The 26,872-nt window shown below is 41.2% G+C and overlaps 1 long non-coding RNA gene across 2 annotated transcripts; it reads left to right on the forward strand.

Moving 5' to 3' along the window:
- On the forward strand, nucleotides 6,591-11,316 carry LOC110405058. 2 transcript variants are annotated; one of them, XR_002442656.1, is made up of 4 exons: nucleotides 6,591-6,702; nucleotides 6,826-6,888; nucleotides 9,302-9,417; nucleotides 10,799-11,316. It is a non-coding gene; the product is annotated as an uncharacterized LOC110405058 (long non-coding RNA). The 2 variants fall into 2 exon arrangements; XR_002442657.1 differs by having other exon boundaries at nucleotides 6,591-6,693.

Raw genomic sequence — 26,872 nt, forward strand, 5'->3', positions numbered from 1 at the left:
ACTACATGCTTTGGTTACAATTAATTTGTCAGATACAGCATACAAACAAAAGGCTAATTAAGTGGGCGAAGATGCAGCTCACATAAGCAAAGTCAAGGTATCAGGTGTTAAAAAGCAAACTGAGAAAGAACTGCCAGGTTTTAGATTTTCCACAAATTCAAGAAGGAAAACTGCTGATGGTTTGATACGTTTCACAAACTTGCTGTGAACAGCATGGCACGGGGTTTCAGGTAAACATGCTGTAATGAGAAGATGTGGAATGTAAAAAATAATTAGTCAAGGTTTATGGACCCTACCAGCTAAACACAGGACACTGTGAAATTATCAAAGACACTGCACAGGAGGAGAATAATGTGAAAGATTCAGAGAGAGGATCTGCAGGCTTTTGGAGCAGAATTAGTACAACTTTGTTCCCAGTTGGTGCTCAAATTACTCATTGTAAGTACAGCAGAACAAGAGAAAACAAGCTTGCTTACACTGTGTCATCCTCTTCCTTATTTGTCTTATAAAATACTTTCTCCATTTCTGGTCTTAGTGTGTTTTGAAGGAAAGATTCCCCGACAGTCATCTATGGGAGTCAGATGCAGATTTCCCTTTGAAGAAGTGGGCTCTGAGTACTGAAGGCACAGAAGTAGCTTTGAAAGTGTCCACCTTCATCTTTCCCTTCTCTCATCATTAAAAATGTTCTTTACGAATCGCCAGTAATTTTCATCAGCCAACATCAAAATATTCTACACGCTGAGGAGGAAACGTGGATGGTGACCTGAGCAGCAAACAAACCCCACGAGCTGCTGGGGTGGATGCTACATTAACACACAGGGAATGGGGGGAACCACAGAGTGCGAAACGTGCATCTGCACAAAGCTGAAGAGCAAATAGCGATCCAGGGAAGGTAAAGACTAATTAAAATTAGTGCTGCTAAAAGATGTTGTTGTTCTAACGTGTTAGCGTGAGGTAGCATGCGAGAGAGCAACAAAGGAAACGTCAGAGGAAGCGAGCAACCTGAGAGAGCCTGGGCAGAAGGACCCAGGGATGTGTCTGGAGAAGCAGGGCAGAAACTGCTCATAGCAAACAAAATTCTCTAAAAATTAAAGGATGGGGCAAACAATGTGATGAGTCTCTCTGTCACAGCAGGCAAGACATGAGCAGTGTTGTCAGGGGCAGATGCTCCTGTTTGAATAGCAGACATTTCGAAGTGAGACCTTTTGATCTGTATGTGATCCCTGTCCAGGACAACACAATCGTGTACCCACAACTCCCTCCCTAAGATAGCTGAAAGCTATGCTGGAATAGAAAAGAAAAGGCTGTTAGTTCCCCGCCTTAACCAAGGCTCTGTCTGAACTCACAAATCACATCCCTGCGCTGACCACACCGTGAGCACCTTTCTTACAGACGTGCCTCAGAAAGCCCTGCTGGCTCCCCTTTATGAGCCCACCAGGCAGGGCTTGGCTCCCTGCTCCTGCCCCTGCTGGCTCCGAGTTCACTGCAGCAGCCTGGAAGGCACAAGTTCTCCAGCAAAAACACACCTCGCTACCTGCAGGACTGAATTCATTTCTTGCTCACATCCATTATGAGACAGAGACAGAGCTGTCTCTTTTATGAGAGACACTTCTAGGTGGCAAAGTCAGCTGGGTTACAGCTAGCGTGCTGCAAACTGAGCCTAATGAGCGCCTAACCCTGCCCATAAGAGAACAAAGAACTGGGAGTCCACCTTCCCCGCCTGCCTTCCTCCTCCTGGAAAAACAATTAATTCCCAAGTGCTTGAGCTGTGTGGCCTCCAGTCCTGGGCCTCTGAAAGCATTATGATCAATCTTTTCCCATCTGGTCGGTCTTGGACTAATTAACTGACATGGTTGAAAATGAGCATCAGCTAATTGGAGCACTCTGTTCTCCCTCTCTCCGGCAGGAATTAAATGGATTCCAGATGATCAGTGGTTCAAAACCAATCAACATTTCCCAAGTAATCCCAAATCAATGCCACCAGTCCCAGGCCAGCTTCCCAGCAGCTTGCACACATCCTCACCTGGGGCTATGAAGCCAAACATCATCATCTGAAAGGGAAACTTGCCAACCGTCCCGAAATGGCTGCCAGATGTGTGCAGTCACCCACTTGTACGATAGCTTGGAAGATGTGCCACCTGCAGAAAATAATTGGGCCAGCTGAGCTCCAGGCCTCTGCTGAGGCCAAGGAAATCCTCCAAGCTACCCCACACAACCTAAAGGTGCTAAAGTCACCTGCCAGGCTACCTGCAAGCAGACTGGCTGCTGCACTCAGAGTTAAACAGCCTGTTCTGTGGATGCCTGCAGCAAACAATCCCCCAAATACTCTCCATGTATACCCCCAGCGTACAGAATTAGTGCAACAGGTGAAGCTGTGGCTGCTGCCAGAGAGAAGCAGCAGTGACATGTCCATGTCCTGTCGTGGCCATTTGTGCACAGCTGGTTTTAGTACCCACAGCTCACACAGCACAAACAAGTCAACTAAAATCACCCCCTCAAGCACAGGGGAGCAAAACTGTTTGCAAAAACACCAGCTGCAACACAAATGCCAAAGTGCTGTGAAGGCGGGGCCAGATGCTGTCATTCAGCCATGCTGCAATATTTCCTAGGACTTCCCTGAAATTAGGGATGAACATTGGCACATTCACACGAAACCAATATACACCACGACGTCCTTTGAAACATGACCACGTACAGGGAGGAGTGCAAAATCCAGCTCCTTCCATTTATGTAGCTTTCTCTGTTACACACGGTGGGGTTTGTTTTGTACTCCATTTCAGCATTTAAAGCAGGGTTAAGCACACAGAGGTCAGCAGGTGGCCTGCAGCAATCCAGGGAGGCCAGAGCAGACCCCCACCTGATGGAGGCTGTCTTCATCTCCCTGCAATATGAATTTCTTATGATTCTCCTGGCATGCCATGTTTTCTACTCTTTTAGAGGATATTAAAAAAAAAAAAAAAAGGCACATTTTAATTCCAAAACTGCCATTCATTTCAAGGATTTTTTTTTTTCCATTTTCTTAAATAATTAAATTCTTGCAAAATTAGATTAAAAGATGGATTCATGAAGAGGAAATTTTACGTGTCTGAGTATTTTATTTCTGTTGTTTATCAAGTTTGGAAATAAGAAAGCATACATAAAATATTTCCATGGAACGCTAATTCACTTCTCTTTCTTTAATACAGGAAATACAGTTGCAGAATACAGATCTTCTACCTAGAAAGATCATTTAATATTTATTGCTATGTCATTTGGCTCTTCACATACAAGGAGAATAACCCCCACTTCTCAATCTGACTTTTTAGGGTCCCGAGTGTTTCACCACTAAGCAGTGGTGAACCAATGTTTATTTTACCCCAGCTAAGTTCATTTTAAACAATAAGATTCTGGGCACCTCCCAGTTTCAAACTTCTAGAAACACCAACACAAAGTTCCTCTTTCCTCAGTGCAATACAAGAAAGCAGCTTCAGGAAGCCGGGTCTTCCCCATGGCAATAGGAGCCTTGTGATATTGGAGAAAATCCAGTGACTGCAAGGACAGCCCTGCTCAAATGGTTTCTGTTCCCAGCAGCTGCTTTAGTCAGGCTGTAGAAGCCTTCCAGCAGAAAACAAATTTCAGGTTGTGTTAAAAAAAAAAAGGTAAAGCATACAGGAAAATGTAAACGTACTCTGTTCTTAACAAGTGAGGATATTTTCAAAGGGTTTTGTGTGTGTTGAGCGATTTGGATAGGTGGGTTATGGTCTGTATTCTTCATGGGTGCTTACCTGCCCTTGCTTAATGGGTTCAGGTCTGCTGTAAGAATGTGCTTAAATGCACACATACATACATGAGCCATATCACATTAAGGTAACTTGATGCAGTGCGATGTACCAGATGATAAGATTGACAATAGGCAGCGATTATAAGTCCTGACCACCTCTCTCCTTACTTCACACACTTCAAAAATGACAGCTTGGAAGAGGTAAAAGTTGATCTGCAACAACGCTCACCCTACAGTTACGTGTGCTTTGAATCACTAATGCATTTTGAGTTGCGGCAATAAATTTAATACCATTAAGGGCTTGCTCCATCTCCCAGATGGTTATGACACAAAATCCAAGCATGTGAATGCAAAAAACACTGTTGATTTCAACAGTGTGAGCTCTCGTGAACTGAGTGCTTCTGAAGATCCAGCTCCTTTGAACAGACAGAGCTCTCTGAAATACCTGCACCTTCATGCTCCGGTTGGGTGCAGCACATCTTCCTCCCAGCATGACAAGTAGGCACCAATAGGAGGATAGCTTTAGAAAAGCCATCACCCCAAAGCTTGACTGCTTCTCTGTGGTTCAACAGCCACTTTGCCTTCTGGTTCAACAGCCACTTTGCCTCCCTATTTATAAAGCTAAGCAAAACGCACCAAGAATTGCGATGAGATTCCAGGCAAGGGCCAGCACTATAAAATATCTTCTACTTTCCTACCAACACGGACAGAAACGTGTAACATTTGCTCACACCTACACATGCGTTACTTACCGTGATCCCGTGGCGTTCAACACTCAAATCTCTTTTCCTCTGTAGAACAGATGAGCTACGCCACAAGCAGCCTGGGGCTGGGCAGATCAGCTCACACTAAGAGAGAAGTCCTCCCTGAACAGCTCAGGACAGCCCCAGTCCCATGCACGGAGGCACCTCCCGCACAGACCTCCCAACTCTGCATCTCCAGCACCCTGAGCTCTTCACACAAGGAAAGCTGAGGACCTTTCTCAACCCCTCCCCCACATGGGAATGGCTCAGGCCTTTACGATACCTTAGCACTCAACCTTTGGAATATAAACGATAGGCTGAACCCCTCCGTAATCAGCAGGTGTGCTGCTGGCACAGCAGAGCTGGGAGCAACAGTTGCTGCAATAGCACCCATCTCATTGTGGGTGGCTGTGGGATCTGTAACCCAGATGTCAGTGCTATTATTTCAACTTTTAATTGCACTGTCATTAAGCATAATGGCACATGAAAAGAAGAGTACGTTTTTTATTCCAAAAGACTTAAAATCACCTCATTGTAAATTTTCATCTCTACACCCCAATGTTTCTTTTCCTAAAAAGAAAAGCTAATTTACATGCCTGATTGCTCATTTAGAGACCAAGGGAATTGAAGCAACCCTTTCCCATATGAAAAAACACAGTTTAACTTTTTCCTCATTATTAGGCGTTGGCAAGGCAGACACCAGCCAATTATGCTACAAAAAGTACATCAGCATCCCCCCAGCCCGACGTTGCCAGGTGACAGGCACAACAAGCTACCAGCTGTGTGCTGCAGTGCTACAGCTGACCAACCACGGTCTACTTCTGTCCTGTGCACGAGCCGAGCATCCACTAACCCACCACATTAATTTGATTTATCAACTCCCATCCAGCACTACGTGCTTTCATGGAGGAAGCAAGGATGGCAGCCCAAGATGTGCAGGCAGATGGAGGAACTGTGAGCGAAACAAAATGTCCTAAAGCTGTTGAAGGAGAGCTTGCTTCAGCTGCTGCCTCCAGCAGACGTTAACCCTGAGCCGACAAAGGATCCTGTTGACACTCAAGCAGATTCGCTTGCTAAAATAGACTGACTTTCCAGAGCACTGTACATTCTTAAAATACAGTCATTTTCAAGGCAGTTCTTGTATCTGTAAAACACTATGGGAAGTGAATGTTGAAGGCTAGGACACTAAAGAAACTCAGCTTCTATGAAGTAGCACTACAGGAAGGTCACAGTCAACACAAGGAGGGAGCAGATATTTTTCTAACATATATATAACTTTGCTACCATTTTTTGTTATCATTTCTTCTTTCTTTTGGTACGCGTTTAAGGTTATTTTCCTGTAGACATACAGGTTTGTGTATCCTCTGTAGTACCACTCTTTGTAGGTCCTTGTAGAGCTGTTAACTTGAGCACTTCTCTCCTCCTTTTGAAGTTCAAATACACCATAAAAGGAATTCTGGGACAGGGCCGCGTGCTGAGCTCCCCTAGACTTCCACTTCCATGGGTGATGTTTCTTCATAGGTGCTGCTTGTTCTCAAACAGATTAGGATCAGTGGAAAGCGCTCAACATCCTTGAGGATACCTAACATTCATGCTGTTATATAATTAACTCCCATTACCACCTGCATTTGTCTAATTCCAGCAAAAAACAGCTTTCTTGCCAATGGCCTCACTGTTGGAAGAGCATAGAGCACAGTGACTCAGCCCGGGGGTAGGAGAGAGCAGTCACTCCAGCACAAAATCGCTGTGCTTTGTGTTGAGGGTATTTATTAGTAATTGGATTGCCTCTGAAATTACAATAACAGTGGATAATCTACTCCCTAGAAAAAAAACCTGGATATTGTTGGCTTGCTCCTTCATAGCAACTGGAAAGAAGGCAATTATTATACATGCCAAATGCATCAGCCCTAGCACATGCATGTTCAAAGCACTCTGGGTGTCATTTATTTTCTCCTCTGGTGGTTTGGAGAAGGAGCACCCTTTAAAGAGAGAGAAGACAGGAAACGGGTCCTTCTTATCTCCCTGGCCCTAAAAAAATCTCAACTGATCCCAATTAACCTAAGCAGAAGGTGGCAATTTGGGCAAGATTTAGAACACAGCATAAAGAAACCTTCTTCAAAAGGTCCAGGCTCCCTGCTGCTATCAGCACAGCCCAAGCATGGGCTGAGGACCACGAGCTGCAGTATGGTGGTAGGTGGGGTAAGCCGCAGGGGCTCGATTTGGCCACAAATGTACATGAACTAATATTCTCTGCATTTCTGAATGTACTGAGCAAAACTCTTTGTGTTCCTATCTTTTTCTTTCATGCTTATCTTTTGGCAGAAGTGCTGCAAAACATGTGGCAGAGCTGAGGAGGTTTTCGGCAAGGACGTTTTAAGCTCCCAGGTACGAAAGTTTCTCAAAATCGACTATTATTATTGCCCTTCAGGAAAGACACCTGTGAAAACTCTGATTACATTCACTTTAAGACTTGCTGCTACATTTATAAACAGAAGTGATGGTGGCTTGGGTTTTTATAAGCCCATTTTGCTGATTATCTGTAGGAAAAAAAAACAGTATAGCGAAAGAAGTACATCTCACAGGGATGTCTTAAACAGCACAACTAGAAAAAGTTTCCCATCTGCTACAATCCCATTAAATGCTGAAAAGAGGAATTTCCAAGCTTGTGATTTTGGTGCTAGAGGTTCAGGCAGTTCAAGCGACATCTACAGTTTGTACCCATCCAGGTACATATGGATAGTTTATAGGTGCCTGAAAAAAAGCCTAAATTTGTACACACGAAGACGTAAATGTTGATGAATGAGTCATATTGCCATATTACTCTTAACTTGTAGGCAATTGAGTACACAAACATCTTCTGATGGAGAAATATTTCATTATCATTACGCAAAAATTCATTTAGAAAATACAGATATGTTGGAAAGTTTTTTAAATATATATATGAATGTCTACATGGATCGGCACTGATCCGGAAACTTGTGCTGATGATGCCAATAACAGAGTTGTAAGCCTTTCAGTATAACTTGCAGATCCGTGTCTGGTTAAGTTAGCATGTGCTTTGCAGATGAACCTATCACACAGCCAGCTCAAAGATTAGAGCTGGCAGTTATAAGAGATTAACTCGGGTAGGAGTGCACGTGGTAGATACAGATGCGACACTGAATTTTAAGCGAAACTTGTGCTTGCCCTTAGTGGATTTTCTCTTTGAGTTTCTGACTATTTTAAAATGTTAAGGAAAATAAAGCATTCTCTACAACAGGGGGGAAATCCCAACTGAAAACAGCCATGATTAAGAGATAAGGATCAAAACAACTGTACAAACTTGTAATGGGCAGACAGCAACCTGGGTTTCATGTCAGGATATGATCCTTGTGGGACTTGCTAGCAATCATAGACAAAAATGAAACTGCCACGTTGATGTTATTTACCTTCCTATACTTCATACATTTTGGTAGTTTGACAGTTCTTAAGCTCTCTTTTAAACAAAAATCATTCCAAAATATGATTATACATCACAAGATTCACTGAGATAATCCGTACTCTACTGTTTGAGATTAAAGAACAATCAAGCAAGGCTGGATTTTCTGTTTCTACTCAGTCTGCAAGTTACTGGAACAGAAATCAAGCGTGTCTAAGATTGCAGAAACATATTTCTTTTCTCCCTTTCACACCCATGAGTAGCTGAGACAGCCCCCAGAGCCCCTAAATTGTCAGAATTAAGGCACGGAGGGAGATGCAGCCCTCTGGGGGAGCTCTTGCAGCTAGAAGGCTGCTATGGCAAAAGCTGTCAGAGACACACAGTGAACACACACCTGCTGGCAGCGTTTCCCCTGCAGAGATGCTGATAGCGAAAGGAGCGCGTGCTTCAAGGCAACAAAGAAATTATTAAAGAACGATATGATTAGTGGAGTTTTCCTTCCTGAAAAACTACTGAAAGACTGCAGGTGTGAGCAGGCTCCTCCCACAGTCAGTGTGCAGAACTCTGGTCTCCCTGGACATGGAGGAAGAGATGAAAGCGATGGAGCTCGGTGCAGCGGTGGCTTAAAGGACGAGATGATGCTCCCGTATGAGCAAGGAGGGGAACTGGGTTCAGTGAATATGTAACTTTGCAGATACCGACATGTTATGCCCTTTGTCTACAGCAATTTCTATGCACTTTGTTAAAAGTGAAATACAGCAACACTTGACAGTCCGTCTTCCGTCTCGTGCTACTTCATGCATCGTTTGTACAGTTTTCTGCTGGAGGCAAAAAATGGGAAGTCTATGCTTACAGCTTCTTTCCAGCCTTTGGTTTAAAACAAACTTCTATAAGTTTGCTTATTTCTTTCACAATCTCAAATTTCTTGACCTTTAACGTTGAAGCTCTATCCTTACTCAAAGATATCTTACAAAAAATCTTAATTGCGTTAAATTGCCCAATATTTATTCCACGAAAAGCTTATTAATAGCAGTATTTGAAACCGTGTAGGAATGCTTGAAGTGTGGTTTTCTTTTAACTGCAGCGTAAGTTTTCTGAAAACCACGACAGACACATGGCAATATGTAAAATGAGATTCTGATTAGCAGCAGCTACCTTTTTTTACTATTATTATCAGGTTGTGAAATGATATATTGAGTGTTAAAATTTGTGACACTACTCCCTGGGGTACAAGGGCTTCAACCAAAAAAACCCATTCTTTTATTGAGTACCAGTCTTCAGTGCCTGAACAATCACTGGAAGACAGTTCCACCTCTCTACATCCGTGTGTCTTTCTATTTGCCCTGGCAAATACCCTTCCTGTGTTCTGCTATCCATCAGGTATATTGGAACACGTGCTGGAAAATAGCAACTGCTTACAGATTCACTCAGCTTTACAAGGAAGAAGGTCTTACTCCTATCCGGTCATCTGAAACCACAATCCAATTCTAACAAAGGTAAACCATAAATGGGGGTGTCCATAATATCTGAAATAGACCACTTGGTAATAAATGACTTGGGTGAATAAATAAAACTACTTAGTCTATCCTGAGGTCACACCAGAAAGTCATCTCCTTCTGTCAACTTGCTAGTAAACAACTCTGCTTTGGATAAGTGTAAATCTCCTCCTGCTGGTGGCTGTGCTCCTTTTTTCTGTAAGCCACACCTGATACTGAAATACCACCCGCACCAAACTTAATCTACTACTGCTTATTGAGAGCACTGAAGGTTTGATAGTTTGGGGGGCAATGGATATTTCATCTTTTACTGCGCACATTGTAATGTGCATGCTGGAACACATCCAAACAGCCTTTTAAAATTATAATTGAAGTTTTATACATGCAATAACCTGACTACTGAAATGCAAATTAAAAATAATTACTATTGCTGTCATATATCTGTCTCGTATAGGTAAGAGTTGTCCTACAGCATAAAAACTGATATTTATTGGGGACTTCAGGGCCCACTTCAGCTTCTAAGCCTTACCCCTTGAGGAGGGGGGGGTATAGGGAAAGCAGGCAGGAGGAACATTCATAGAATCCTAGAATCATAGAATGACTTGGGTTGAAAAGGACCTCAAAGATCATTGAGTCTCAACCCCCCTGGCAAGTGCAGGGTCGCCAACCACTAGACCAGGCCGCCCAGAGCCACGTCCAGTCTGGCCTTGAACACCTCCAGGGACGGGGCATCCACAGCCTCCCTGGGCAACCGGTTCCAGTGCATCACCACCCTCTGTGTGAAAAACTTCCTCCAATATCTAACCTAAATCTCCCCTGTCTCAGCTTAAAACCATTCCCCCTTGTCCTATCGCTATCCACCCTCACAAACAATCGATCCCCCTCCTGTTTATACGCTTCCTTCAAGTATTGGAAGGCCACAATGAGATCTCCCCGGAGCCTTCTCTTCTCCAAACTGAACAAGCCCAGTTCCCTCAACCTTTCCTCATAGGAGAGGTGCTCCAGCCCTCTGATCATCTTGGTCGCCCTCCTCTGCACTCGTTCCAAGAGCTCCACGTCCTTCTTGTGCTGGGGGCCCCAGGCCTGGACACAGTACTCCAGATGGGGCCTCACAAGAGCCGAGTAGAGGGGGACCACCACCTCCCACTCCCTGCTGACAACTCCTCTTTTAATGCACATTGACCCCATATTTCCATGTAGCCACTCACACTTAAAGTCCTATTCCTGGCCTGTCTGGAGCCAGCTGATGGAGCCCTTAAGTGCATAACTACAGGTTCTCCTAGGAGTAGGAGCAGCAGTGCTCTTGTTTCCTCCTAAAATGTACTGCAATCAACTGTATTTCACTGTTGATGTTCCCCCATCCATTTTATTATTGTTTCAGATGCATTGAGCTCAAGGAGGGATTTCCAGATTGTGTTACATCCCTCACCACTGGTGATAGAAAATTACTTCAAAGCATTATGAAAAGGCTAATTGAATAGCTAAATTTCTCCTCAGACACACGTGTGTGTCCCATGCACAGAGCCTGGCACTGCAGCATGACAGGAGTAAATTATATCTGGTAACTTGGGAGCATCAGCCCCGCAAGACTGAAGATGACAATTTCGTGGACAGTTGTGGCAGAATCCATCTGAAAGAAGAGCACTTTGCCTTTCTGATCAGCATCACGTTCATCCTCCCCGAATTCAGCCTTTGCCTGCTGCTCGTGGTCCACAAGCCCATTTCTTTGTAAGCCTGACAAGAAGTTTGCGGAGTTGATGCATAACTTTATCTTTCCAAGAAAATGCCATCTGTATTAAACGCTAAAATTAACCAAGGCTAATTGGTTGCCACACACAGAGCATGCTATGCTCTGCTGGATAAAGTAACAAATGCATTAGTAGATCTAAGCTGCTCCATTATTCTCTATTACAGAAAGTATGCTCACCCTATTAAACTCATGGTGTTTGAGCCACGCTGCTGCTTGCTCCTACACACCAAACACAGCCACCTCAGTCGGCCCCAAGCACAACGGCTCAGAATCAGCCAGAATGAAACAAACCTATTTAAAATACAAATGCATGTTCTGACCTTTCACATATCTTGGAAGTTAGTTGCAATTAGAGCTTCATTTCTCTAAGTCTCCAAGAAAGCTACCGATATTGAATAGTACAACTTTTGTATTGATTTGTGCTTCCCAGGACAACGCTGCTGTTTTCTTTCAGTGCCTTTATGCGGGATGACCCCAGTCACCAGCAGAGCTCCACAGAGAATAGGATACTGCCATCAGTTATCTCCCCTTTTCTGGACAAGACAAGCAGCAAACCAGAGGCACAGCAAAGGGCTGAGAGCAGTGAGTGCTTAGTGCCACTGCCCCTTCTACATTAGCACAGGAAGCTGCTAATGTGAGGAACAGAGCCCCACTGCATCCCTAACCCCTTTAGCAGCCCATGAAGAAATGAGAAAATGGCACCGTGCTGGTGTGCATGGTATAAAACAAGAGCTCAGATGTGCATCTATCATAGTAAAGAAATGCAACAGAACTTTCTTAATAAGTTAAATGGTGCTATATTGGATAAAATTCCATTTCCATTTCAGAGTCATTTTAAATTAAAGGCAAGTTTAAGAAGTTATTATCTAAGATTTAATTGCATATATTATGTTTGTAGCCTTAGGTATTACAGATATTCCTTTAATATTCCCTCCAATATATTGAGATCACAGAGCAATCACAGAATGGCACAAGTTGGAAGGGACCTCTGGGGATCATTCAGTCCAACCTCTCTGTTAATTCTGCTTGATGAATGCTCCAGAGATAACAAAGGGAAGGAAATTTCAACAATTCAGAAGTTTTGACTGTTGGATGAAAAACACACAAACAGTATTTTAAAGAGACCAGACTCAGGTTGTATTAAACCTTCACAAACCTTCTGGCAGCAAGTTTGGGCCCATCTACAGGGAACTTTCAACATTTTCCTTGTAGTACGTTTGAAAGCATATGGGCTGTCATTAGTGTGTTACAGTCCGCTCTTGACAATCATACATCACATAAAAATAGATTTTTAAGATGCAGCACGAGTGTTGGAACAATATCAGATATTTTCCTTCAAACATAAAATACCAGATGCACCCAATAACCAGTGCCACGATCAAGCCCGCGCAGGGCCAGCACTGTAGCCTGTGACTCCTTTTATTCAGTTCCTCTGGTTATTTGATAGCATCGTGTTCTTCAAATGTTTAACTTAGAATGGTTGCTTAATTAAAAGCAATCTTTGCAATGAAAATATACTGCCTAGTGGCTGCATGTTTTATGGTGAATTGAGCAGAGGGGACACAAGGAAGCCAAGCTAGAGCATTACAGAAATACTCTACAGTGAGCAAACAAAAAGATAGTTTCATTTTTTCTTCAACCATTTTAAGTGGATGCAAACTTTTTTTCCCTCATGTCATTTAATTTTAAATTAGTCTTTTCAGACATCTGCTAGGATCTGTAAGAATTAACAAAACTGAACACAAATCTGAGATGAGCACTCAAGTTCTGCTTTCGTCAAGTTGCATTAACTTGCACAGACACTCCGTGGAACTAATTGAATGTCCCTACCACAATGTTCTACACTTTCTGATTTAACTTTATTATAGTCAGAAAAAATAACAGCGTGGAAGGAAAAATGCTGCTAAGGACTGAATAGCATTCTTGATGTGGATCAATAAAAGCAGGCTGCTTATCCTAATTCATTATCTTTATTATTGCCACCTTCAGATGGAAAGAGATTTTCCCCTCAAGTCAGAAAAGCAGAGTTCAACACAAAGGTCTTTTCTTTCTTTCAAAGAGCAAAAGGTACAGCTTACTTCCTGAAACTTCCCGGGAATTTTTATTCCAATAGGGAGAATTTCAGATATTGTTGCAGTCCCGTTCTCTTCCTATAATGTATTATGATTGCATTTTTCACCATTTGCTGAAGGCTTTGAAATCGCTTTACAACACTGAGGAGTATTCTGCTGACTCTGGACGCGTTCTGAATGAAACATCTGTCGCAAAACTCCTAAAATTACAGAGGAACCGCACCAAGCATCACAGATGGATCTACGTGGATAGCTATCTAGATATCTATATATGTATCTACCTATGGATAGAGAGCAGTTACAGGACTTTCAAACACAGATTAACAAAGTTTAAGGGCTTCTATTTATTTCATACCTGCGGTGTTGATTGTTATGGCGGAATGGACATCATCTGGAAATCCCACTGATTCCAGCACTCAGACCACCAGTTTAGATCTACATGAAGAGATCCTTAAATATTGATTTTAAAAAATTCTGAATAAGTTTCCTTATTTAACCAGTAGTCTACTAAAAGTACCCTGGATGTTACAAAGCTAATTCTACAGGTAGAGTAACTTCAAAATTCTGTGAGTCACTGAGTTTCATTCTTGGGCGTTCCCTTTCCTTGAGGCTACTGTCAAAGCTGGGTAAGGAACAGCCATGAAGTTTTCATGAATTTTTCAGATACCCATTCCCAGCCTCCATCATCTCTTAAAATACACACACACACAACACAAATGTCCTTTTTTCTATGAGTAACGGGAAATGAGGAAGTATCAATCATTGACAAAGTAAAAGATGTTTAATATTGATTGCTTTTCTGAAGGATGAGGAAGTTTTCTAATAGTCTTTAGGGGATATGGGAAGGGGATAGCTTATAGATTTGTTTTCCTTTCTATATTCTCAAAAGAGTAAGGAAAAGATGAGGCGATGATAGATTATAATTCTGCAAGGAATGACTAATGAGCAACTGAACTACCCTTGTAGCAGTAGTGAAGGAAGTAATAACCAGAGTAATTGGGTTTATTGGGTTTCTGCTTAGCGCACACATCCAGTCCCCTCTTAACATCCTGTCCCTTCAAATCACTTTTATGCCCGATGTCTTTCCTTTTATTTTTATTATAGCTGACTTGAGTTATTTCATGAGATTTGACCTTGTGTTCTTAATCTCATGTACTTTTTTCTGAATAGTTCATCTTCTTTATTCACCTTCAATAACTGTTCTGTCAAACAGTCTACATAAGCATAGCATCTTAGTCTGTAATGCCAGCCCATATCTGCCTCAGAGAGAGGATGTACATTAATACAGGCCCCAAGAGCCAAATTCCTTATTCTCAGAGAAACATGGAAGAAATAATACCTCAGGATAAATTCTGCAGAAGTGCATGACCCTCTTGCAGAAGTCACAGTGGTACCAGTTTTTACATTAATTACAGCTTCCACGTTCAACTGTGTTGTTTTTATTATTACTCTTCATTTTTATTTATCTAAACAGGTAGAAAACAAGAATTATAGGCAAGTTTATAAAGAGTAGCTATTGTTTGCTATTACCTTTTTTTCCTGAAAGGTTTTTACCCTCCTGCTGTGAAAGCATCTCTCTGCTGAGACACATTCTTGGAGGGAAAGAAAACAAACACATTTCCTATTTCCTGCCACTGACATTCTGCTTCCAATCCCCCAAGAGCTAACTAGACATTTCAGTCAAGCTTAATGACACAGCAGTTGGTTATTCCCTTAAGCTTGGTGGTTTGCATAGCAATTTTACTCCTCTTGCAACATTATGTCATGATGTTTCAATAGGATCTCCCTTTGGGGAAGAGTTTTCAGACCAGACTCATGCTTCCAGCATTGCTGGAACTTGAATTCACAGATTTCCCAGTGGTGGTTCATTTCACAGTCGGTGCAAAGGCATGGCTCGTGGTTTCTCATTTCCACTACATATGCTCCATTCTCAGTTGGCATCATTCCCTCTCGAGAGAAAACTGATAATCCAGAAGATGTTTGGTCTAACTATTTTTCTGTCCCCTTCTGACAATAATGTTAATGCCCTGTGTTATCAGATAAATTCACTTAGGGAAAAAGACACAAAATATAAAAAATATTGCTGTAAGAATGAAGCTAAGCACCCTTTTGATACTTGGGTTTATTCTCCCCGTATTTTTTTTTTCTTTGTACAAAGATAAGTTATCATGAAACCTCTTAAGACCTGAAAAGTGCCACTTGGCCCTCTAGTTACAGACTGTGCAATGCAACTTAAGAAAGGCAGCATACAATCCTCTGAAGGAAGAGAAAGGTGCAATGAACATTTCAGAGTACATCGTGGTAAGGTTCACTCTTCATTCTTTGAAGAACAGACTCTTGGAATGAGCTCAGTTTCAGTGCAACAAGATCAGCAAGTGAAACAGTCCTACAGTCCTTGCATGCAGTGGTTACAGGAGTTCTATTTGACAAGTTAGGCATCATCTCCAGTTCATTTGTAAAGCTTCCAGTCAGGCACAAGACTACACATTTGTGTTTTCTACAGGAAAGTATTTGAAATATTTCATCCTCACTGGAACTATACAACAAATATGCCACCGCGACAGATAACTATGACAGCTCAGAGGTTTGAGGATTAGCATTGCTCTGGCTGTGCTTGCTACTGTGATCATGACCATACTACAAGCATGTGCCAGATCTAATTTATACAATATATATAGACACACACACGACAATTTGGCTAATTTTTTTTTTTTTTTACAATTTAGAAACAGTAACGATGAACAGTTAATACAATAAAAACTCCAGACATTAGGCATTATTAGGTGGCCCTATTCATTCCACAACATCATTCTGAAGACAGCAGGTGCGAGGCAGGGCTCTGAACACAGGCTGGCAGAGCCCTGCTTCCCTGAGGAGGGTCTCAGCAGCATCCATTTCCCCTTTAGACAATCTATGAATTAACACCAGTTCTGGAGGGTTTTAGACATTTTGTCATTCAGTGGCTACCTGCACATCATTAGGCAGAGAGAAAAGCGTATATAATTTTTCTCCATTAGGAATAATGAGAGATTAATCAAGTCTCATGTAATGCAGAGATCATTCAAGCCTTTCTATTACTTAGATTCACTGCAGCTATTCAATGAGTATAGTTTTAGTGGCCTTTCTCTTTTATCCACTAAAAATTGGATTGAATCCCCCCTTGCTTTACACACTAGCATTCTCCAGCTCTGTTAATAGAAAGATCTTGGCACTTTTCTAATCCACACAATCCGGCTGCAGCAGAAATAATACATACAAGTATGAGTACCTTCATTTACAGAGAATAGCCAGGGAAGGCAGGAAAAGGGACTGATGATAATAAGTATAATAGTAACTGCATTAGGCCAACAGGGTCAACAGCTAATCTTGCCGCAGTCCAAAAAAGGTTATTTTAATTCCAGTAATTGGCCCCAACTACCAGTAACAATTGATGAGCTGCCACTTTTATCTGCTTGCTGCTCGCCATGTTCTCATGCAGCTGCACTACAAGACGAACACAAATTGCCTGCTCAAGTCAATGAAAGTGATTGCTGCTGCTTACACTATTGATCAGTTGTGTTGCCCAGACAAAGCTCCAGCCATTGTACCACCTCCAGCTTATTGAAGATGAGTTGTCTGCAGGTACCACAGTATTTAGACAGGCGAGGAACAGACCAATTTTTATTATATTGATGATCATTATTATGATTATTTTTCTTAATGAATAACATTTATATGCTGCTGATCACGCAGTTGCCCTACGGCAGTCGCAAGCTTCACAAAAGGTTTTACAAGCAGTATTTCTGAGCCTGAAAGCATCATTATTACTATTCCAGCTACATGTGATGCAGCCTAGGGCCAAAAGAAGTATCACAATTATTTTATAGGCATCGTGCAGCTCCTTAATCACAAAGAACATCACATCTATTTACCATGAAAAACGTAGACCATACAAGAGGAACCACAACTAATGCATGTATGTGGGGAGCCACAGGCAGTGAGGGACATGCCATAGGCTTCCAGTTCTGCCACAGTTCACAGGCATTTGTCAATATGGCCACAGCCAACTGAGGAACCAAGCTCATCGCTGCCTCAGGAGGCTTTATTTTGCTTTCAGCTTCCAAGGGAGTATAAAGCTCCTGGAGTACACATCCAGCAACTTTGCTAAATGGAGTGGATGTAACACAAGAATTGTGATTTGTGTGAGCAGCTGAGCTCCCCGTCAGAAATACTGTTGGTGTTAATATTTTATATCAGATTTCAGTTCCTCAGCAGAAAGAAACTGGACAAAGAGGCATGCACACCACATCCACTGCGGTGCCCAGGTGACCTCTGCCTGGATGGTGCCTTGCAGACCCATCCCCACCATCACCCTGCTACCTGCACTTTCCTCGAGCATCTCATTCCTAGACCTTGGTCCAGAGGAACGAATCATTTCTCAACTTTTCTGCTGTTCAGGACTGCATGAAAACATGCTTAAGCGCTCCTAGATTTGAGGCCTTACCTTATGAAATGCAAAGTAATAGACTTATTCATATATAAATAACAGTTACTTGAGATCTGCCATATTTAGATTAATCTCCAGAACCATAATGCATTAGGCAGAAAAACATGAGGCGCTCCTGCCAGAGTTTTATCTGCTCTATTTTGCTCATTTTTAAATACAAAATTTGAAGTATTTTGTCAAGTATCCAGTAAATGCCCTAAAAACAGAGCTGAATAAGTATGGGCCTACACATAGACTGAGGGAAAATCATCCTGAATGCTTTGAAGGACATAGTTAACCCCTGTAAAATTAAATAACAGAGCCACTGTCAGGATTACGTGCTGCTAGGTGCTGTCATTTAATAGTTTGAAAACGAGTTCCTGACTGTCCTTTGTCCCACAGTAAGAGCACAGGGAGTTTGTAGAAGCCTGTTTGAGCATCCTGCCTTTTCCCACACCATCAGGGCACCTCTAAATGCCTTTCCTTCCCAGTGCTTTAACTCCACACTGGTGCACTAAGGTGGAAGCGATTAATTACATAGGTTTGAGCAGAGCTGAGAGCTCTTCACCAGAAAGCACCTTCATATTGGGTATAAAGAAAAAGCAATCCAGGAACTTTGGACCCACTCCAGGAATACTGCTCGTCTCCTTCCTTTATGGATACTCAGAGAGCTGTCCCCACTCCCCAAAATCTACTTGAGGAAATTATATTTTCCACCTGCTTATTTGGCCAATTCTCCATAGCAGAGATAAGAACCACTGCATATGCATTTTGCAGATTACCGATTTCTGTTCTCCTTGCATTTAGGCATTTCAGCCTAAAAATAAGTATTTCTTTTAACCCCATGAAAGATAAATTAAATTAGACAGCTCTGTTTAGCACAGAGGAGTTCAGCTGCCTATCTCCAAGCCACACGTGAAATGGAACAACTTTTAATTTTTCTTGTTAAATGCCTCCCTAGTGGATTATTTAAGAAAAAACCTTCCCCCCCAACTAAAAAAGTAGCAACTGTTTAGGAACTCCGCTACGAACCCCAGTAGTTTTATGGACTTTGACAGTAAAATATAATAACTGAGTGAGAAATGCAAGTTTATGTTGCTTGTTATTTACTAAGCTGTTTTGTCTAAAAACACTGTACTAAGATTTTCTTTTATTTTAAGTTTGGTTAAAAAATAAAAATAAGGCATTGATTTCTGTGTTTAGAAGTCAAGAGAGAAAGCCCAACTCATTCACTGATTCTGAACAGGCCCCATGACACAGAACATCCCCAACACAGCAAAGAGAAAAGAAGGTATTTCCAAGTTTTGGTGTTTCAGAGATTAAGAACTAATTACTGAGTTTGAAGCTGGTAGCACTCAGACCCTGCTGCCAGGTCAACATTGGACAGGTGCATTGCCCACCTCCTCCCACACATCCTTACAGTATTTGCCAGCACTTCTCTCTGACGCAGAGAAAAAGAACATTCAGAAGCTCTGCATGCTTTCCCAACTCTACAATGGCTTTCAGAACGAATTGGGTACACCTGGAACTAACAAGTACACCACACTTCTTTTTAGGTATTAATATCTACAAGAGAAAGAAGAAAACAAAGCACATTTACTGAGATTCTCTCAGATCTGCTTCTGACTACAGTTATCAATACAAAATCCCAACCTCTTACGCATTCTGCAGGGTATAAGAGCAGAGCAGGAACAGAAAGAAAACTGATAAATTAACTGATTTGATTTGTTGGTTCCCACCTAACTGAACACACGTTCAGAATCAAAATGTTAAAACCATTCACCCAAATCACTTGGGTAAACGTAAATAACATTTCACATATTTTTTCTAGTTACTGCCATGATAACACAAGGGTTTGTAATCAATTCCGTTCTTGAAACAGATAAGGGGAAGCATGTTCCAAACAGTAACAATGATTCTGTATTTCAGTCACAAAATGTGACTTGAACATGATTTGTTGTTTAGATGGAAAGCTTAATTCATAACTAAAACGATTAATATGTGAGAATGCATGCTCAGTCTCGCACTTCTTCATAAAATCAACTGGGGATACAGGGGCTATAACAAATTTTCTATAGAAGTGCTCCAAGTCTTTTTATCTGAGCTGCAAGAGAATGGGGAGGAGGAAGGTATAATTAGAAAAGACCGAACAACACCAAAGAAGCACCAAGCAAAAACAACACAAAAATCTGAAGAATTAAAAGCCAATTATGTCTTCACTCCCTGTTCTAGTGATTTCTTCACTAACAGATGCAAGAAGGGGAGTATTTTTCAGCTCCTCCCAAGCCCCCAGCTTTCACTACTTACCAAATCCTCAGCTTACATAAACCAGAGTAGCTCTAATCTTGCAAGTTGAGATACATTAATTTTCGCTAGCCGGAGCTCTGACTTGTTGGCCTGTCTTGGACACCAATCCCAAACTCCTCGTTACTGCCCATACACTGTTCAGACAATGCATTTGCTATTGTGTTGCTTGCTTCCAGAGGGAGCCCTCTCCATCAGAGAGGCCACACTGCAGCTGTCAGTGCTCAGCTTGCTTTGCTGGCCATGATGTAGCTCTGCATGCAGATCGCTGCAACCATGGCCACTATCGCAAGCATCACACCCTTCCCAGCCCTAGCACAAAGTGTGGGAAGGGCACAGCAAGGACAAGCTTGCCTATCAGCACCAGAGGTGACTGACAGCTGGCAAAATATCAAAGAGGTGTGCTGAGGACTAGGCTCGCTGAGGATGCTGCCCCAAGTCTCTTTCTGGAATTGAAGTCTTATGAGAAACCAAAGATAAAACAATCTTTGTCATTCAAAAGGGTAAGTTGCCTATAGATCACGGACACGATGGACAGTTATCTTGTTGCAAAAATCTGAGGCCTGACAAAATGATAGACATTGTGATTAATGACACAAAGGGATTATGGCAGGTTAATGAGGTAAGCCTATCTCACTGCCTGAGCAAAATATCACTGTGACTTTTTAGGCATATGTATTGCAGTTCTCACGTGCTACACTTACAGTATTTATTTTGCATGTGTATGAAAATACCTTTAAAGAGTGATTACAAGCTTTCTCCGGCCATTCCAGGTACACCTACAAATTATCCATTGGTCTTGAATTGACTTTTTAAAGCCAAGTTTAGTTGCTGTTACTGGTCACATAGCTGTTACTCAAGTCAGTGTCTTCAAAATGATCCCCAGCCCAAGGAATGCCATGTCCACGCTCATCTCCCTGACTGAAGTGGTAGAGGCAACAGACGAACCCTTGTTCAGGGGAGCTTGGGTCACAGCTTCTGTTTACATCAGCACATACGAAAATGAAGTCACATTCTAAGCGAAGCAGATACAAATTCACTGAAAACGATCCAAGTGGACATCTATGTTTGTCATTCAGGCTGCTTGCTTAACACTGGCTGAAATCCAGAGATATAAGACTTGCATCTTTTTCTGTAGAAATAGTATTAACGTGATGCACATTCTGCATCTGCTTAAAAGCAACAGAAGCTGAAGTTCTGTGAAGTTCTGACTTTTGTCACAAAAGCAGTGGTAGATCTTCTGAAGAATTAGAATTATTCTTCTGTAAAAGCATACAATCCAACAAGAGCAACTATGAATTTAAGAGGAATTTAATAAATATATTTGAAATGTCACATCAACGTGCTCCTAAAACAGTTATCTTTCCAAGAGATCAACAATAAATAATCCCTTAGTTTGCAATACAGAAACTGTAACAAACACTAATATGCCTTGATACTTAGTACATCTGCTATTTTCATCTCAAACAATTCAGAACCTGGAAAAAAAAATCTGGACCATGATTTTAACAGAAAGCACATCACGCATTCAGATGTGTTTTTGTATGGAAGTTCAAGTTACACTTCTCCTACATGTTAAAACAAGCTTGATTCTGTCACGTATATGCAAAGGAAGTAATCAAAGCCTAATCTTCCAAGACACCGTGGCACTAAAATGCAGAAAGGTACTCAAGACTTTCAAAAGCAACCCCCTGATTAACTCATTTTAGAATCACTGCTTTCATGTGAGTAATAAGAACTAAATAAATTAAAGACACACAGGCAAGCATGTATGCAGATTAAGATGTCATTGTGGTGCTTCACATTGGTGTTATGCACCTAAACTCCTTTGAAACTTCCACTTGACAGATCTTTGTATCTAGATGTATAACTATTCTGAGAATTCAGCTTTTAGACTTTTGTGTTTCCATGGAACTACCTGCAAAATAGAGAATTCCTGAAAGTTGTAAAATCGTTATATATTGAAAGACTTCTGTGCTCAAGCACCAGGAAAAATGAGTGGTAGCACCTGAAAACAAACAAGCCACTGCAAATAGATTACAATACAGTTACATCTAACATATTCTTAGGAAATTAAGAACTAATGAATCACCGAGTTCTTCCCAGTTTTCTGAACTCAGAGTATTTCTGTGTGGAAAGAGAATGTTTTGACTCTTCCCACTAAGCCTGGTACACTCAAAGGTAAAATATTCATATCTAAATATATTTAAAAAAATCAATCAGGTCCTTTGTTCTTCAAATATAAGTAAAATACTTGCAACAGTTGTGTCCTTCCTACACTATGTTGTGATATGGCTGTGGCTCAAGCAGCAGCTTTGTCTTGAGTGTCTTTGGCACGAGGACAAGTCAATGCATTACCTTGAATCCCCACAGAGCTGCTGTAGGTCTCATCTTGAGAGAGAGAGTGAGAGATTAGGGTTATCAGAAATAATGGTTATGAAGGAATAATCCCTCTGGACATTTGCCTTCCTCAACTCTAAATCCCCCCCCATCTCCCCCTCCAGCCTCAAATCATCAAGGACGAGTTCAGCATCCCCTTCTGTAAATAAGTATCGTAAGGTGGAACAAGCAAATCCTTCATTACCTTGTTACCTTTCATGAGCAAGTCATTTGCTGACCTTGAGGCAGTTACACAACCTCATTTCACAATCTCACTGAGCCAGAAACATGAGTGAAATGAGGACCACACTCAAAGCCAGCTGCTCCAATTCATCTTGTCTTTCACTGGTAGACAGATTGCAATACATGTTGCAAACAGATTAGTTTGCCTGAGAGCAATCTATTTTTGGTTACCAACTTGTGTTCTGAAATTACAAAAATATTATTAAGGGAAATATGAAATGACCAGTGTATGCTGTTGAAGTGTGATATTAATGCCACTTTGGTCCCAATCAGTATTATTAAATGAAGCATCTCAGGCCTTGGAGAAGTTATTCGTAAGAAGAAGCAAAGGTTAAACTCCAGTGCTTTTGAAGCTGACTCCATGTTAGCTATAAGGTAGCAATGGTTGACAAGCATCAACCCTGTGCAACAGATTCAGAAACTCTAGTGTGTGTAGAACATGATCACTACAAAAATAAAGCATGTATTTTGGATAGAGGAGATTCAACCCAATCACAGATAGTGACTATCACTTAATATGTCATTCACTCTGGTGTTCTCAAACAATAAGAGTAGGCAAATCTGAACTCTCATCTCCACTTTTCTGCCATCGCTTTTGGGTATTTTGTGTCATAGTGATATTCAGACAGGATAATATGTCTAAACATTCTAAAAAACAACACAACTCTTATGCAGTGGCATATATATTTGTACAAGGACAAATGGACAGAAGCAGTTGAGGCATCAGCTGCAAGGAGAAAAACTCATGACACCGATATCTTGAACTACTTCAAGTATCTTGCTAGTTCTGACTGGTTCCAAGTTCTTTCATACTGAGTATTCTCATGAAGGCCCTCCAGGGTAGTAATTTCCCGAAGTACCACACTTAACCCAAACCTTAGTGATCATCTTGCATAAACTAAATTTGTAAAGCCTAATGTGAAGACTTGATAATTTTGCAGGAGAGTGCTTGAACATTGGTACATCAATAGTACCCTTGACTTGCCAAGGCTCATTATTCATTGACTGCTTAATGTGTTTTAATTTAAGGACAGTCATAAGGATGCAAAGAAGACCCATTCCACTCTCACTGTCACCAAGACAGCCTAGTTTCTCTACCACTATGCCAGAATTACTTAAAAATCAAGTAGAATGAGATGGCAAAAATTTGAAGCTTTCGCTTCTCTGATTGGCTTGACATTTTGGTAGTTAGCTGAACATTAAAAGAAAACTGAACACTGTACAAAGCAAAAAGTTGCAACTGATGAGAGATACCTCCTGAAGCAGTGGTAGTCCAGCATTCCCACATTTCATGCACTTTTTTTGCCATCAATATACCTTACTCTATTTGCATGCGTTTGATACCACCTCTTCCCTGAAGCCACAAAACTTTAAATACCATGCATTTTCACCTCAAAGCCCAGGATGAGTCTCAGTTTATTCTTGAATACGGAACTTTTTGTCTCCAATCTTTGCCTTAAGTGAGTAAATCAATTTCTATTTAAATAGTAGTGTCTTCCTCTTGCTGTTCAAAACTGCAAGAATAGTTATACTTATTCTACTCAGAAAAGAGTTCACCTCATTGAGTACTTCATAGACTTCAGTGCCAACTGGATTGCTAATTTACTCTGTCAAATCAAATTAATCTTGTCTCAAAATACATTGTTATGTTAAGTGGATCAGAGATAAACTGCAAGTAACTCAATGGAAGGCCATATTCAGATTAAACAGTTTATTGCAGAAAAACAGTTGAAATTAACAGAATTTGTTTGGCTGCTGGGAAAGATTTCCATTCAGAATTTCTTTCCAGAAAAGAACCTGGAATTTTTCTACTTTGTTTAGAAACATCCATATATTCAAATTTTTAGGCACAGATCATTTCTAATTGTAAAATGAAACTGATGTATAACATATGTGCTCAAAAGGAGCCCCGTCTTAACTGCACAGAAATCAACATTCTCTTTTGAAATTACCAAGTTAGCTAAGCCAAATCTAAATCTCTTCTACAAATCGTCACCTGCAAACGCTCATTTGCGCCACTTCAGATGCAATACTGCTATTTTATTCCAAGCACCTTACTGTTCTCAGGTTGTTCTCTTTAGATCATAAAACATCATAGAATAAACAGAAGGTAAAGAGGCCAGCTGAGATGGATGCTGCTTTGTCCACTGAAACAAACAAGTGCTTTGCATTATTTTTTACATGCTGTTCCTCCCACCAACCTTAACACGACAAAGAATCCAAGCAAGAACTAAAAGGAGACACTATTTGCTAAGTTCAGGCTTATCAAACAGCTACTTTAATTAAAAAGTATTTCTTCAATTTTGACGTGTGAGACATGAAAAATATGCACAATTAAAATCTAATCTGCTACAGCAAGCCTATGCTGATATTACAATAGGGCTTGCAGGATGCAGATAAACCTTAAAGCCACATTGGGCAGCACAGCCCTCAAGTTCCTTTTTATTAGTAACATTTAATGGCCTTTATACTTTTGCAATGAATTAGTTGCACTCATGTCTGACACTTAAGAAATTAACAAGACATAAATCATCTGTAAAAGACTTTTACTGCACTGACAACTGATTTCAGCTGTTTTCACTTGAAAGGAAGAATATTAGTCTTTTGTGAGCATCCCTGGAAGCACTGAGCAAGAATCATCCTTTTACGTGAGAGCTGGGAATTTAGCAGGAGTGCTCAACCCTCTGCAAAATCAAACCTTTAATTTTTATTCTGCAAGAAGAACTTGGAAGAATTTGCTTTAGCAGAATTTATTGAGATGTACTTTATATGCACAGTCCATAACACAGATGAATAGTGCTAGATGTTTACGGTATATTTAAGTACACTCATGGGAACCATCCTAACTCAATTCTGTAATATCAATTTTGTTATATATTTGCTGTGGGGAAGATGTTAATAGGCTGTTAAAACAGTTGCTAGAAAAAAAATGGTATCAACTTCATAAATCCTAAAGCATCTGATTTCAGTTTTATGTTTATTCCTTTCACTAAGATATCCAAAGAAGAGCTAGACTCCCAGTAAATGTTTTATAGGTTACACTGCTTTATAGTCTTAAAACGATGGTAGTTGGTAGTTAATTTTGTTTCACAGGAAAAAAAGGCAGTATTCGGCCTATATCACGTCCTCAGCTAAACTGCACGTTCTGTAGCCACTGCTCTTTAAGGAATCATAACTTAAAGATTGGATTTCCATTTGCCTCCCTCTTCAGCTTGGTGGTTCCTTGAGCAAAGCACTTCATTACAAACCACACGCTTCTACGAGGGAAATGAGACCAGAGTGGATGACCCCACTCAAGTCTTTTCTCACTGCAATGGGGACCAGAGACAGCCTAGAGGAAAATATGAGCATACAGAAACAAGGCAACAAAAACCTTGAACAATTTCACCCTTAAATTATCTGTAAGCACATTTCTACCCATGGCAGGCAAACACACATGGCAGGCTTACATCAAGCTCGTAACACACATCTATGCCAAATTACATAAACAGCTTTTGGCCCAACTACCATGTTCTCTGAATTTCAGGGTGTTTTTCTTCCAGATACGCCCACAGTTAACACAGCATGACTCTATATATGTTACACATTGGAAATCACCTAAGTCACAAGTTAAGTTACTTTAATGAAAGGGTCTCTCGAGGCCAGACCATCCCCTCCTTGCTCCTGTAACACTCCCCTGAGTCCAATGCTTATCCCTATGATGTTCTTCCCCTTCGTCTATGGCCTCACTTAAGATGCCCGAGTTCAGTTTCTCCATTGTGAGGATTTGGAGCACATCACACAATGCAAACCCAGGTCATCTGTGCAAAGCCTTCACAGCTAGCACTTGCCAAAAGGCCCAGCACCTCCCCAATCCCTAGTGGAGACAGACATACAACAATAAGGAAAAGAAAACAAAGTGATTTCTCAGCCAAGCACCAATAGAACTCACTGAATCAGATCTCACTACATCTGGAAACAGTAACAAGAAGAGCTAAGTGCTGCTACAGGAGAAGGAAACTGGCTGCAAAGCACACTCCTGAAGCCATGTGGTCTTCCCCAGGTATCAGTGCTGTCACTTTCAGATGAAACATATTTTAAGGAAAAAGCTCTTCAACACTCTTCCTCCAAAAGCTTCTCAAAACACATTAAGTGAGCCTGTTTACTTTGAGTTAATAGAAGGAATTGGTCTGCAAGGAGGCAAGTCCGGCTAAGGAGGGGAACTGTCTTGCCTTGCCCTCCTGCTAGAGCTCTGCTGAGCTG

This window comes from Numida meleagris, chromosome 11, assembly GCF_002078875.1.
Source record: "Numida meleagris isolate 19003 breed g44 Domestic line chromosome 11, NumMel1.0, whole genome shotgun sequence".
Classification (NCBI taxonomy): domain Eukaryota; kingdom Metazoa; phylum Chordata; class Aves; order Galliformes; family Numididae; genus Numida; species Numida meleagris.